The 15,450-nt window shown below is 39.3% G+C and overlaps 1 protein-coding gene across 12 annotated transcripts in view; it reads left to right on the top strand.

Moving 5' to 3' along the window:
- Positions 1-15,450, top strand: part of Sox5 (SRY-box transcription factor 5) — a 922,227-nt gene that overhangs the window by 57,319 nt on the left and 849,458 nt on the right. The window contains exons 2-3 of one of the 12 annotated variants that reach the window (XM_074075858.1): positions 7,445-7,531; positions 8,390-8,435. The exons of 10 other annotated variants lie outside the window; for them this stretch is intronic. The gene's annotated coding sequence lies outside the window, so the exon portion shown is untranslated. Of the gene's footprint in view, positions 1-1,399; positions 7,532-8,389; positions 8,436-15,450 lie in introns of those variants that run through there. One more of the 12 variants, XM_074075857.1, reaches the window with a different exon arrangement.

The following is a 15,450-nucleotide window of genomic DNA, read 5'->3' on the forward strand; positions in this document are numbered from 1 at the left end:
CAGTGTAGCTTTGATTTGCATTTTCCTGATGGTTAAAGATGTTAAACATGTTTTTAATATAGAAAAAAATAAAATAAAGAGAAAAACTTGCTTTTCGATCCACTTGGCTGATTATAGATGAAGTTAGCTGTGTGATAGTGGTGTGGCACTGTAAATAGTTTTGTTTGTTTTCAGAGCACCTGTGTGCTCTGGTTAGGTTTGTCTACCTTGGAACTAAATATGGACCTGTTAAAAAAAGTTTCATTGTTTTTTCAATTGTTCAAGAAACCACCACTTTTTTGTATTTTTAATTCCCATCCCATCTGTTCTCTTACATCAATCACATTCCCCCCAACAAGTGTCTGCTTCTATTTCTCTGGTGTTTCTTTGGCATCTTTGTTCTAGGTAAAACTCATGGTTTTCCACATTGTAAGCTTTCTGTACAAGTTCTGTGGAGCTGAGTGCTGATATTGTACAGGCATTGATCTGACTTAGCCGGGTGAGTCATTGTTTCTGAATCTTCAACATCACAAAATCAACAACCCACAGGGCATGATGGAGTGGCTAGTGCTTTCAAGACTTAACTCTTACACCGTGATCTGTTACAACTGTTTGATGACTGCCACAAGTAAACCCCACAGTCTTCCACAAAGATCCTCTGCTCTTGGCCATACCTTCTTCATAGTGCCTCCTGTATACCCACAATTTGCAAACCCCAAATTGAGAAGTAGATCTTTCAGTAGTTCTGATGTTTCCCCTTCCCTAGCATCTCACCTTACCTTAGATGAAGCATGAGATTAGAAATACAGAAATTATACCTTGCTTGATTAGCTTGAGGCTCAGGGTGCTAGACTTTTCCAACCACTCATCAAAGTAGATGTGACTCAAATGAAATCAGATTTTGTTTAAAAAGGAAAGAAAACTGGAGTCAAAGTTCACATCATGCCCATCAGGAGCAAAGGAAGGAAAGAGGAAGTTCTGTTTGCATGTTTATGTAGACAGCTTATTTACAAAGTTAACTACTATTTTTGCATTTGACTTCAATGTTGCAAACATGATAGATATTTTGAAAATGTGTCCAGGCTTTCAATTTTAGGATTGTCATGAAAGAGATGGTGGCATGCTTTTAGTTTTGTGGAATGTGATACAAGTTCTTTAAAACAGTTAACTTTTTCATTTTTTGTTGGTAACTACTTTTATTCTCAAAAAAGTCACAATACCTGTGAATTAGGTATAAGCTTAAGAAAAGCCTTTGAGCATCCTAGCGTTTAAAAAAATGTCCACATTTGTATTTTAAGAATCTTATTTTGGAGACCCTGAAGTTTTTGCTGGAGCTTATATTTAAAAGGCAGGTCATTTAATCCTGTAAGAAGTGGGGCTGTTGATTGGCCTAGAGTCTGATAAATTCTTAGTTTAAAGAAACAGATGTCAATGTTATTAAGTTGTATTATAATAATTGGTATATTTCTATATAAAAATTAGACTATGAAGTGGTCACTTTGTGTGACTAGTTATTAATTATACTTAAAAGACTGGTTTGAAGTCGACCACAACAGCCCTAGAATTAAAGAAGGAAAGCAAAACCAGTGGCTGTACATTTCTCTGTGATTCGGTTGGAAGAAATGGGATTTCTAATCTGAGAAGCTCAAAATGTTAACAGCAGTCTAGACAGCTTCATTTCCATGGTGGTTTTTCTACAATGATTTTGTCAGTCTTATTTTGAGACCCTCATACCGTGTTCTCTTCCTTGTAATCAATGTATTCTTTAAAAAATGCCCTGATTTTAGACTTACAATACAGTTTCAGAAATAATAGTTTATCTATTCCTTTTATCTAGCTGCTGCCGATGCTAACCACTTATCTAACTAGAGTACAGCATAAAAAGGAGAAAATTAACACTGATGCCATGCTATTAATAAATGTCAGCCTTCTTCTGATTTCACTCGTTTTCCTACTAATGGTATTGTTTTGATCCAAGGTCCAACCCGGAACCTTTCGTCATGGTCAGCTGTCGTGTCCCCTTAGTCTCCTCAACTATGTGACAACTCCTCAGCCTTTCCTGTCCTTTGTGACCGTGACAGCACCGGTCAGTTATTTTGCAGAACGACTCTCAGTTTGGGTTTGATTTCCCATGATGACATTGGGGACATTCATTTTTGACAAGAGTACCACAGAAGTGATGGCAGTTTTTTTAGGGCATGGTACCAAGGGGGCATGCTGTTTCTTTTACTGGTGATAATAATCTTGATTAGCTAGGTAAGGGACTATCTGTTGTGGGTTTTCAGGTTAAGTTTACTGTTTTCCTCATGGAATTAGTAAGTGTCTTGGTGTAGGAGCTGTGGGACTGTGCAAGCATCTTAAACCTTTGCCCACTTCATTAGTGGATCTTGTCTGCAGTGATTATTATTGTAAGGTTCTGTTCTCCTTTTTGTGTTTACTTGGAATTTTTCTGTAAGGAAAATGTACTTCTTTCTCCTTTGCTGATTGATATATCCAACAAGTGATCTTCATCATCAATAAATTCCATCAAGTGTGGACTCAAGACTATTTTATCTTATAGCATATGATTTCATAATATACGACTTTATTGCTAAAACGGTTTCTCTTTTGGCCACTGGGGGCTCTTTAGGCTTGAGTCTTGTATCCTGTCCCCATTCTTTTTCTATCATGTTCTTATTTTCTGGCCCTTCAAAATGTTCCAGACTCAGCTCTCTACCCCAGCTCTGGAATCAGCTGCTGGGGATACTTAGAAACTAAGGCCTGACCCATGGGAAACTGGTGTTTACAAACAAAGATCTTGTCCTGTGAGCTTATGAAAAGGAACTATGGTTTTTGGAGATTATGTAAGAAGAAAGAAATATAAAATAAATCAATCCAACCACTTAAGGAGGGCTTCTACAGTGAGAAGGATGTGTCTAAGGACAGGGTCAGGAGCCCATGGGAGCTGGGGTATTCTTTTGAAGCAGCAAAGAGTTTGGGGAACATTCCAACTGTGTCTTTCCCCAAGATAACTAGAAGTACTTTTAATTATCATTCCTTTCTATCAGCAGTCCGTTTACCATGTCAACTAAGAATGATTCCGTGCTAGTGAGGAAATGATCTGTTTTCGCTACTGCTTAGAAGTGCAAAACATGTAACACAAGAAGCCAAAGCAACATGCAGTAACACTCCTGTTGTAAGTCTTGTGCATTCGTGTCTGGGGTGAGGGAAGACAGCACTGGTCTACATTACTCGGTGGTCTCACTGAAGCAGCACATGGACACATGCATTTTACCCTCTCCTGGTTCCCCATGGCTGACGACTAAGTGAGCATCTTTGTGGAAAATAATGCAGACTCCACAAGATCACAACCTCAGTGCTAAAACTGCTTAATGAGGTGCTGTGTATGAATTAATTAAATTAGTTTGCCCCTCGTGTGGCGAGCTCTGGTTAGAGTTTGTCTGGTTGCCTAATTTATGAGGATAAAATTAAGGCTCAGTCTCTGCCTTGCTTGTTTTCATCAAAGAGATGGGATAATTTGTACTGAAACTTTATCAATCAGATCGTGCAGTGGGCCTGACTAATGAACGGATCCTGTGGCTGCTGAGGGTGGGGGTGGGGGCCGCTGGCTGTAGATTGATTATTAGATCGGTTGTTTCTTCTCCAGCAAACAGATAACCAACTCTTCTGTTTTCTTTTTTTTGGGGGCATGTTTATGACTTCCTGATTATCTTTCTTTTTTACCCAGAGTATGAATTTAAAGAGGTAAAGTGGGTGAAAATGCTGGTTTATATTTGTTGGTGAGAGACCGAAGACGGTGCATTTCACTTTGGAACAGCAGTGGCTAAGAACTCTCGACAATGGGTGAGGGATAATAGTATGGACGGCAGAGAAATGGAGAGTTTTGAAAGGCAATATTCTTCAATGTTGGGAAAGTAATGAAAGGTCAAAATAAAGCTCAATAGAAAAGCCATTATGAAAGGAAGGGGGGGGAGATTGGCTTTTATGTTGCTGTCAGGATTCAGGATTTGTTTTCTTTTTATTCTGACAAAACTCTTTTGGGGTATGTTTTTTTCTCTTCAATTCAAACAGTTTATACAAGTGTTATTTTAAACTTCCTTGTGTTTACATCATCGTGTCTTTTGAAAAGAAACTTTCCTTTTCATTTTTGTTATCTGGGAATTTTTCAGGACAGCCACCGTTTCTGAGACACACTCACACATGTATGCATTCCTGTGACTGTTTCTCTTTCCTCTGCCTGATTGAGAAATAAATAGTTACAGGATAATTTAAGAATGCTTTGTAAAGGATTAAATACGAGCTCCATTAAAAGTCTGTATTCATTTCCATGTATCTCTGGGATTATTCTGAAATTTTATATTCCTTCTTAGCCACTGGGTTGTTACTGTATAAAACATTCACCACAGAAAGATATCTTACAAATACCAAATGACAGGCAGCAAGTCGGTGGCAGAACTGGATTTAGGATTTCGAGTTCTGACTTCTGTCATGTCATCAGGACACTAATCTGCCTGATTTTCTCCAAGAATTTAAGGCCTGAGGAGAAGCGATGCCAGGAACGCATTTCCAAAGAGATGAGTCACAGGGGCGGTTTGATAGAATAAAATCTGTGTTTATTTTGCAAAGGGCTTTTGCACAGATATTAGAGAAACAAGTTTCATCATTAAGTTCAACTTTACACTTTGTAGCATGGAACTTTCTGTTCCCATACTTAATGCACCCAGTCCACAGTCCTTCTCTTCCTGTTCTCTCTTGGGAATTTTCTATTTAAAAAAACAAAAAGGCAGATTGTGTGTGTGTGTGTGTGAGTGTGAGTGTGTGTGTGTGTGTGTGTGTGTGTGAGTGTGAGTGTGTGAGTGTGTGTGTTATCAGACAGAGGGACCTAAAAGTATCACTAGTGTTCCTTGTTTGGATTATTAAATTGCCCTTGGATCTTTCTACTATTTGGCTTTGCCTGTGTCACTTCCTTGCTAGGAAAATATCCTGTGACTCCCCACTGCCCACAGAATTCTTCCTTCTGGTACTGAAAACCCTCCATGATGGTAACGCAGTCTTCTTTTCATAGACTGGAGGTGTCCATCCAGGCTGGATGATCCCATCTTTCCCAAACATATGTTGCTCCAGGTGCCTCTCCTGGATGGACTTGCAGGGCCCATGGGAGCCATTTTTTGCCAAGTGACTATATCATTTTCAAGGCCCACATCTTATGCTCTGCCCAGGAGACACAGAAATTCCTCTATAATAATCCCCTCAGCACTTACTTCACCCCTCCAAATATTTATTTGGTGCCTATGAGCCTGGCAGCATTCTGGGTGGTAAGGAGGACAGTGATGGTGCAGTAAAGCACTACTCTCTTGGGCCTCACACTCTGGGTGATGATGGAGAAGGAGAAATAAGACAGTAAGTAGAATTTCTAAATTCCAACTGCTGGTGGAAATGCATGCTGTGAGACAGAATGATGGGTGAGAGAGGGGAAGTATGAGGCAGGTTAGATGGAGGGCACTGGGTCCATCTGCCTGGAAGGTGCTATTAGACTTTGACTTGAATGCAAAGAAAAGGTGCAGCTATGGACGACATGGGGGAAGAGGAAAAGCAAGCTCCAAAACCCTGGGTCAGGAGACTTTTTAAGTTTCAAGAATGATAGGAAGGTCACAAGTCAGCAGGTCATTGAACCCTAAGAGGAGGGCAGAGGCCAAGTCTGGAGGGATTGATTGTAAACCATGCTGATTTCAAGGCTGTGGTAAAGATTTAGGCAAAAAGTGTAATGATCTGATTCTTTGAAATTCATCTAATTTATGCCAGTCATATGCATAGTTCTTTTATTGTAAACTCTTTTCGGGTCAGAATTATGTATTAGGCAACTTCACTCATAGGCAGGCAGCAGTCAGTAAATAGTGTTGGAATTTTCCAAATGAACAAAGCTGTGGTATTCTGAAAAGTTATTATTATAGGTATTTGGATTTCATGTTTCACAGAGGTGGAAGCCGTTAAGATCATAGACTGCTCTTTCTGGTGGCTGCAGGCATGATTTTTGAGGAAGAGAGAGGTGCAAGCTCTAATACATATGGCAGTGGAGTGGAGGGCTGAGGACCTGAATTGGGATGTGGATTTATAATTGGATTCCCAGCTTTATCACCACCCTGCATGATCTTTGAAAACTGACTTCACGTCTTTTTCCACACCAGCAAAGTGGTGGTACTAGTATCATTTACCTTATTAGTCGTGTTGTATGTTTTAAGTAAAATCATCCACATAAAACACTAATGATGATTCGTTGCTTGGCAAACACCCAACAAGTCCTCCACACCTAGCACAAAGGCAATGTCACCATTGGAAGGCTATCCACAATATCCCCTTGGAAGGCTTTTGTGGAAATTTCTTTTAGGCTGTGCAACCTATCTTTGGCCTCCTTGCCCGCTCTACCCGGGATTTTAGGATAGTTCTCTTGATACTAAGGTGAAGTGCAGGAAATACAATCATACTCAACTTCTGCTTTTTGTACTTCTGGAAGCTGAGAAGTCTGTCTCTAATAAGTATCACGTAGGCAAAAAGTATAACCATTTGGTGATTAGTTAACGATCTAAATGCATCCTATTAATTTCCTTTCACAATCAATTTAACTATAAAATTATACAAATGAGAAACCATATCTTGGTTTTAGACCAGCTTTGCACCATTTTCTATAACTTCTATTGTTTTGTATGGTTGTAAATATAGCCTACAGCACCATGGCAGCTCTGTCTTTAGTATCTTTACTGAAAGGCTTTGTTACAGGTGACACCATTTCTCAACACCTTCCCCTAGTACAAAGACCAGGACAGCTCAGCCTTCTACCCATACTTGGTGGCACTTGTAGAAACCACAAGTTGTGGGAAGGTAAGCTGTTGTACCTTGGGATGAAGCCAATAGACTTTGTCCAGTCATAAAGAGTAGGGTGTAAAGTAATAAATCTAGCCTATGGTTTTAACAAAATCATGTTTTGGAAGTTTGATTTTGGGCAAGCTCAGATTATATAAATGCATTCTTTGAACTCTCTTTTCTTTTATGACGGTGAAGATACTTAAATTTTGGATTGGAAAACCTGGTATAAACTAATGATGGAATTCAGACTGCAGTCCTTCGAGGGTGTGGCTCGTCATTACTCGTCCAACTCTTAAATAATTCTGAACACTTTCACCAGCCAACTAGAAAAAGCCCTTAAGGCTTTCTGATGGTTGTTTTGTTTCTTTCTTGCTATTCCCAGTAACATTATATAAGTTACCTGGAAATCTTGCAACTCACATGCCCTGAGCCAGCCAGTCAAAATACCTGGAATTCTCACTTCATCAAACTTAGCAGTGAAGTGGGTAGTTGGGGGATGATAAGGAAGAATCTAGGAGAAGTATTTTTACCTTCAAGTTTGTAATTTAAAAATGCAACTTTAAGTGAGTGACACTTTTCTCTAATTATTATTCTTTTCATGTAGTCAGTGCCAAAAAGGACAGAGGCCAACCATTTCTCCAGGGATTTGTAGCCCAGTTTGTCATTTCAAAAAACTTGGAGAAGACATTAAGTAAGTGCTGGACTTGTAAGCATTAGTCCTCCTTGTCGGTATTTTTCCTTGTGTAGGAGTTGCTTGAAAATGAGCAGAAGCTGTTATTAGGTTCTGGAATTCTACCCTTCCCTCCCCCTGCCCCCAGTAAAGGAATGTAAGGCTAGTCTTCTTTAACTCTGGTTATGAGGTTGCACTGTTTCAAATTCATCTTCTTTTGAACTGCTTAGAATATTCAACAGCTTGCAATTTATTGTCATGGAATAAAGTTATGGAACTCTGTTCATATTGATTTTCATATAGTTTAGAAATCTAGAATAACTTGTAACACTTCGGGATTACCCAGAATCAAAACTCCCAGTTTTGTCTTTGCCTTTTCTAGGAGTACTCACATGGCTTTTAGCTCTAGACAAACATCTGTGTTCCTTGCTCTACCCCCTCTACCCCTATGGTTCTTTTGATTTCCATCCTCAAACACACACTTTCCCTGGCTCCATTTATTAATAGGTAATTATTCAAAAATTGTGCAATTTTGGAGTTAATGTGTCATGAGGTACATTTCCCAACTTAGAAACTCTTTAATAAAACCCTTGAACCTAAATCAGAATTGGCGATGTTTCCTTGTTGTTATTGTTTTGGAAACCAACCTAAAAGTAACCATTGTTCTAGAATGTTCACTCATTCTCATGCTGGACAGATACCAGCATTGAGGATCATTCTTGGTTGGTAGCCTTTAATGGAATCTTTTTAAATTCTCTGGAATTGAGTTCTTGGGAAACATGAGTTTCCTTTTGTGAATAAGTTTTCTAATATTTTATGTATGTTTTGGACTCATTTATTGTTTTAAATGCAGCTGGAGACTTTCTGGTTTTCCTTCAGGTCCTCTGACTCTGTACCTACTTTACGTGGACTTCGCTTGATTACAGTAAGTTTTCTTTGGTATGCTAGGGTCATGTCTTGCACTTGTTGCTTGCCCATAGTAAACACTCAGTAGAAAGTCATTGAATGATTAAGTCACTCAAATACTTCTTTAGTTGTAGCCAAATTGAACAAGACTAAATCTTGAGTAAATATCAGATGTCCTTAAGGCAACAATGGTTCATTGATAACAAGAGGGACTTTAACCCTTCTGTTAACAACACTATGACAAAGTGTCTGTGGAGAACAGAGTAGCAGTGAGTTGCCACACTACTGCTGTGATGTCAGAGAATACACTGACTTTTTTTTTTTCAGAGCTGGGGATCAGACCCAGGGCCTGGCACACACTAGGCAGGTGATCCACCATTGAGCTACATAAAGCAAAACTGATATAACACAATAATAATCAAATCCAATGCTAATGGTATTCCAGCCATATAAATTTGGAGATATATGTGTTAATTCTGTAAATTAATGATTCTTTAGGCAATATTATTTTTTGGTATGCTTTCATTACACTGATAGGAAAAGAATGATTGTCATCCTTTTTCATTCTATTTAGTAGCTATGTTTTATAGAAAATTGGGCACAGCACAGCTATCTCAATACAGACTTCTGTTACACATAGAATGCTGTAGGCTGTGCTATCAGACACCCCATTTAGATATGGACAAAATTCTTCTCTCTCTCTCTTTCTCCATGTTTTGGATGATCTTCACAACACAGGGCACTTCAGATTCCAGGTTTTAACCAATAATTTCAAATTTATTCATTAGAAGAAAGTGATCAAAGACTTGTTCCTCCACTCACAAATAAACCCAAGTAGGTAAAAAAGCTTCTCATTTCTTGGGTACTTTAAGATGATATCATTTCTTTTCCTCACAAAAATCCAAGCCCTTTTAGCAAACCAGCTCATAAAGTAGATAAAGGAACTGGGTGAGTCCTGGGAAAGACTGTGTTATAATTTAAACTATTTAATGAATAAGAAAGGGTAAAGAAATCACCAGAAGGCTGGAATAGTACATTTGTTTGAATCTTCTTACTTTGATGTACTCCTTCTTAAAACCTTTTAATGGACACATAAAATTTCACATCTTAAACTTGAATACCTGAGACCTTGTGTATAGCAACACACCTTCAGCTATTGGCTGGCCCATTTCTTTCATAAAAGACCAGTTTTCATTGGAAGTATCAAGGACAATATGAGTGAGTATCACTTGCAGACTCCAAGAAGTGATTCAGGTATGGAACTTTGTTTGGGATCTCTTGCCAGCGATAAGATGGCAGGAAGTGTGTATTATCACCCCTATCTTTACTCCTATTAATATTTGATGAGAAGGAGTCATTGACTTTTCAAGGTAACTTTACTGATTGATGAAATGACTACTTTTCATCATGTTAGGATTATTACTGGCCTTGTATCTTATTTGCTAGAACTTTCCCTCCCTCATTCACAGTGGTCCAATTTCACTGAACTTCCCAGGACAGATGGGTCATAGTGTGACGTTTGTGATGATTTAGGCAAAATATTTCCTTTGGGGGGAAAATTATTATCTGGGTTTTGCAAAGGGGTAAGACTTTTCAAGACTTTTAAATCCAGGGAAATGAGGCCAAAACAGTCAATCAGAATCAGTCAGGTTCCTTCACAACCTGTTACCAAAACAACAGCCTTAGAGCTGCTGAGGGGTCATGGTACACTTGTACTTGGTGCTGTGAAGTCTTTTGTATCCAGTCTGAAATGGATGAAGCCATCAGGCAAACGTGAAGGAAGACACAGGGCGGCCTGACTTATGATTAGTTTGAGTCAGGTTACCAAGTTCAAGGGTTTTCTTTGGACCAAAAACTGGGGGAAGGGGTTCTGTGTGTTTGCTTGTACCTCTCACTTTGACCAAAGCTATTTATATTTCCTTGCCTTGAAACAATTAAATGGAGTGAGGATGTTGGGTTCCTAATTCAGCAAATGCATTCAGAACACGTGTGGATTTGCTGGTTCATCCTTTACCTTAAAGATGTTCTGCGGGGAGTGTAAAGCAGAAAACCCCGGCCACGATGAAAAACAGCTTAGGGAAGGAAGGTAGACTGCGTTTTGGTGTGTGCATATACACTTTAAGAGGGAGCATTAATTCCACTGGGTGGCCTTGGACTTGAAAGGTGAGCTCTATGTTTTATCAGAACGTCATATATCCATTCCTTTTCCCCTTCCCTTCCGTCTTCCCTGTGATGATTTCCTATATTAGAATATCAAGTATGCTTTTCTAACTGCTGAACTTCAAAGAACTTTGTATATGTTTGATTCCAGCATATTTTCTAACATTTGAAACCTGTAATTTATCATTTTGCATCTCTTGAGAATTTTTTTTCAACCAAACACACTCACATGTGACTCTAGCCAGCAAGGCTTTGGTGGTGGGTGTGAATGGGATGTTCAAGAGTGTTAAATTAGTAGAATAAAGGAAGTTATGTCCTGACAAAGCCCATCCTAAGAGGAGGGTCTTGAGGGCTTCCCAGAAAGCATGTTTTAGGTACTGCCACACGCAGGAAAAATTTCCATGTAAGGGCCCAATTCAAGTCAGAGTTACAGATCAGTTGCCTTGGGTTTTACCACAAATGTAAATCACACAACCCACCAAACAAAGTCACCCATAATTTCCCCATTAACTAGTTCCTTCAACCATCAGTGCTCCCAGGCTAGCGTGCATGGCTACCACCCAGGGAGAACCCGGGAATGGAGAGAGAGAGAAAGAAAGAGATTTAGGGTTTGGTTGGTTGGTTAGTCGGTCTATCATGGTTGGAACTGTGATGAAAGGAATGAGGTTAAGCCTGTCTTACCTCTAATTTTGAAAGTGGCAGCTCTTTGGGTATTTTGTTAGTTTAAAAATCTTTTTTGAGAGGGTGATATCATTTTTAGCATGTGTTTTAGAAACTGTTTAAGTTAAAATACACAGAAAGGCATATAAGAGTGTCATACTTCCAGTAACAGTTAGCAAATGAGCAATAGACAATGAGAAGGAAATGAGGGAGTTACTTCAAGCTGGTTTTAGATACTTATATGGATTTTGGAGTTCTTTATGTGCCTCCAGCACACCCACACACCACCATTAAAAAATATGGTGTGTGTATCAAATACAGCCTGAATTTCCATGAAAGCATTCCAAAAGAAACTATGAGCTACCCATGGAATCAATTTTTCCTGAATTTTCCTGTCTGAGTGGAAAAAAAAAAATGGAGTTTGGATTTCAGCCATACGGGCACAGTGGTTTCCTACCTGTTTCAAAAAACACTTGCAGAGAGTCTCTGGTCATGTTTAAGGAAAATGTTTTATGAAAAAAGCAACATGTACTTTATAGTTAGGAGAAGGACAGTGGTGTTGAGAACACCACAAAATCATTTTATTTTCCCCCCATCTTGAATGTTTGTTGTCCATCTTGGGAACATTTTTGGGAAATTACAGGGCAAAAGGCTAAGATACAATTCTTTTCTTTAATTGAGAACTCCATAGAAGTTTAAACTAAAACCCGGATCTGTGTACGATGGGTACTTTTTGAGATGTACTGCTTGATAGAGTATGTAACCCAAAGAGCACCAAACAAGTGAACGACAGGTGAGAAAATGGTCCTTCATCTAGTCTTTGTGGCATCTGTTCTGTGTCATTGTTTTGCTATCCACACATGGTCTAGTAGCATGCTGTGTATGGAGTCCCCTGAACTGCAGGGAGACTCCATTGTGAACCCAAGAGAGCTTCTCTGTGAGGGCCTCTATATGATTTTATCTTCCATCCAGTGGGCAGTACTGAAGGAAGTTGAAACTAGGTGTTTATGTATCACAGTGAAAGTTAGAAAAGGTTTGAGGTACATTTGTGGGTTATTTTTCTTAGGCAGAAACTCTGAGAGGAGAATCAGCCCCAGCTGATGTGGAAGAGGAAGTGAAAACCTCCCCCTTCCTCTTCACCCTCAGAACCCCATTTGCTGATAGGAGGTGTCCTGGTGCCAGCTTGGGAACAAGGCCAGCTTGTCACCTGAAAATGGGTAATGTTCATTGGATAGATGAACTTGCAATAATACTTTTGCACCAGTTGACAGTTCTGAATTTTACTGAGTCATCTGAAGGCAAGATTCCTAGAAGCTCCCAGCTGTGTGGAAATATGTTTGTGTGAAATGAGCTAGCCAGCCACCTTAATTGTAGGCCTCGTGTCTCCTTTTCTCTTTCCTTTTCTTCCCTCTTTTCCCTTTCTCCTGAAGAAGGCATGCTCCAATATGGCCTTGGGTTTCTGCCATGCATGGTTGTGGGTGACTGAATGGCTTTCCCAAACCCACTGGGATCCAAGGGAATCAAAGCAGCCCTCTCCCCCAACCCCCAAACAGATTGTAGCAGTGTGTCTCTCTCTCACCTTCTCTTTCTCACTAAGTAGATCTGAAAACTCATTCATCTGATACTCAGCTTCATACCAGGTTCTGATGGTTGGGCTCTACAAGAAGAAATGCTTCCAGTTTCTCTAGCAGACTCATTTAAAGAAAGGGAGTTGAAGTTACAGAAAATCAGAGTGCAAACATTACCGCTCTCCTCTTTAAGAGATTTGGACGTCTGTGTTGGCATAGAAAGGTCACTTGCGGCCCAAAGGGTTTCGTTTTGTTCCTTTAAGTTAGACCTTCAACGCAAACTGTTTTCAACACTTGCCTTAAAGAACGAACGACCTTTAGTTACTTGCCCAGAAGACAAATGGTACATTAACACAATAAATACAGTTTGCTAGGATCACATCCCTTCTGGCTTTAACTTTCTGCTAAAATGTTTTAAGCACATAGAATCCTTGAACTCCCTATGGATTGAAATTCACTTGGGGTACTTTACTTTTGGGATTTTATGTATATTTTATGATAATGCTGTTTAATGTAAGTCACCTAGTAGCACCTACATGCTTTAGAAGCATTTAGAATAATCTACACTTGGTTATTTAGAGTAGATAAAAGAGGCTGTTGTAACAATGGGATTGGGGTTGCATGTGGATTTTAAAACATTGTCAATTCTAGCCATGTATGGTGGCTCACTCATGTAATCCTAGCTATGTAGGAGACTGAGATGAGGAGGATCACGGTTCCAGGCCAGCCCAGGTAAAAAAGTTCACAAGATCCCATCTCAAGCAATAGGTGGCACATGCCTATTATCCCAGTTATGGTGGGAAACAGTCCAGGCTGCCTGGGCAAAAAGTGAGACCCTATCTCCAAAATAACCAGAGCAAAAGGGCTGGAGATGTGACTCAAGTGGGAGAGCTCTTGCCTAGCCCAGCAAGTGCAAATATCTGAGTTTAAACACCAGTACCACCACCACTCAATGTGTGTGTGACACTGAGTATCTTCTAATTAAAATGCACAATGTTCTAGTTAGATCTGACTGGAACTTTAGTGATATTATAGATATTTTTGCAGCACATTTATCAGACATGCATTGCATCTGGGAACTTGGCAATTTGTTGCAACACAAAAATTGTTTTAGTGTTAAATAATAGCAAGCGCTTTTTAAAAGTTCAACTTGAATAAATCCATGATGAATTATCTCATTGTTTCCATTTTGGAAGGAGGGTGGTGCTAGGGCTTGAACTTGGGACTTCACGCTTACGAGCCAGGTGCCCTACCTACCACTTGAGCCACTCCTCCAGCCTGTTGTCTGCATTTATCTGTTTCAATGCCACATCTTTTGACAGCTTGAAAAACTAAAAACTAACCATTTTGGTTTTGATCCAGGGAAATAAGACTTATTTGGTTTTACTCTACTGTGTTTCTGGGGAGAAACAGGTGTCCCCAGTCTTTCTATAGAAAGATTGAAGTTGAACTTTTATCTTCTGTGACCTGGGCAGGGAGTGCCTTGAATCCTAATGTTTTCCTGACTCTAAAACTCCACTCACATTTCAACTTTAGCGAAAAGAGACACTAGTGGCTTTTATCACCCTGTTGGGCAGAGGCGTTTATTCATCTCCTGGTATCTGCCTCTGTGGTGAAGCAGACATTAGAACTACGTGAATAGGAGCCAGGATTAGACACGCCATATCCTTCCCCAGGAGAAGTGTCTCCAGAAATCGAATGTCAGAGGTAATTTTTGTGGCTCTGGAGTAACTCATTTTCTTAAATGAAGTATTAAGGGGGGTTTTAAGTTACATGTTTTGAATTTTCTTTACTTATTTGGCAGTCCTGGGATTTGAACTCAGGGCCCCCCTCTTGCAAGTGCTCTACCACATAAGCTACACCCCCAGCTCTTCTTTGGTTAATTATTTTTCAGATAGGGTCTCATGCTTTTGCCTAGGGGTGTCCTGGGACTGTTATCCTCCTATCTACACCTACTGTGTGACTGGGATTATAGGCATGTCAACATGCCCGGCCTTTGCATAGTTTTAAAATGAGTTATGTAAAATATTCAAAGAATAAATGTTAAGGAAACCTTTATCTTCTTTTTTGCTAATCTGGTCTGTTTCTGTACCTGTTTTGTGGCCCTTTAATGAATATTTGTAGAATATTCTGTGGGAGCAGATCTCTTGTGTGGTCACCTTCTAGCATTTACTTCTGGGTTTTGGTAAAATAAATATTGATGCTATTTAGAGAATGTTGGTTAGGTTTGAAACTTAAACTTTGTAAAAAAATTTCCTAAATTTAAATTTTGTTTTCAGATAAATGAAAAAAGGCATAAATCTTCTTTACTTCTAATTCTATTTGGAAATCGACAATGTTTTTAAGGACTAATTCATGGACTTTGCTTACTGGTGTAAGTAGCTAGGATGGTAAATGATGAATTTTGATCAACTTTTAACAACTCAACTCTGATTTACAGAATCAAACATTCTTTTTTACGTGCAATACTGGCACTTACATCCAGTTTTCATTGTAGATCCTAACATATCCTAGAGGATGTTTTTACATCTTTCCTTACTCCTTCCTTCTCACCTTCCTTCAGCCCTTCCTCTCTTTCATTCATTTTAGTCAGACATGGTCAATGACAGGAATACCTGAGGTGTAATGTATTTGGATATCAGCCAG

The sequence above is a fragment of the Castor canadensis genome, chromosome 6 (assembly GCF_047511655.1).
Source record: "Castor canadensis chromosome 6, mCasCan1.hap1v2, whole genome shotgun sequence".
Lineage (NCBI taxonomy): Eukaryota > Metazoa > Chordata > Mammalia > Rodentia > Castoridae > Castor > Castor canadensis.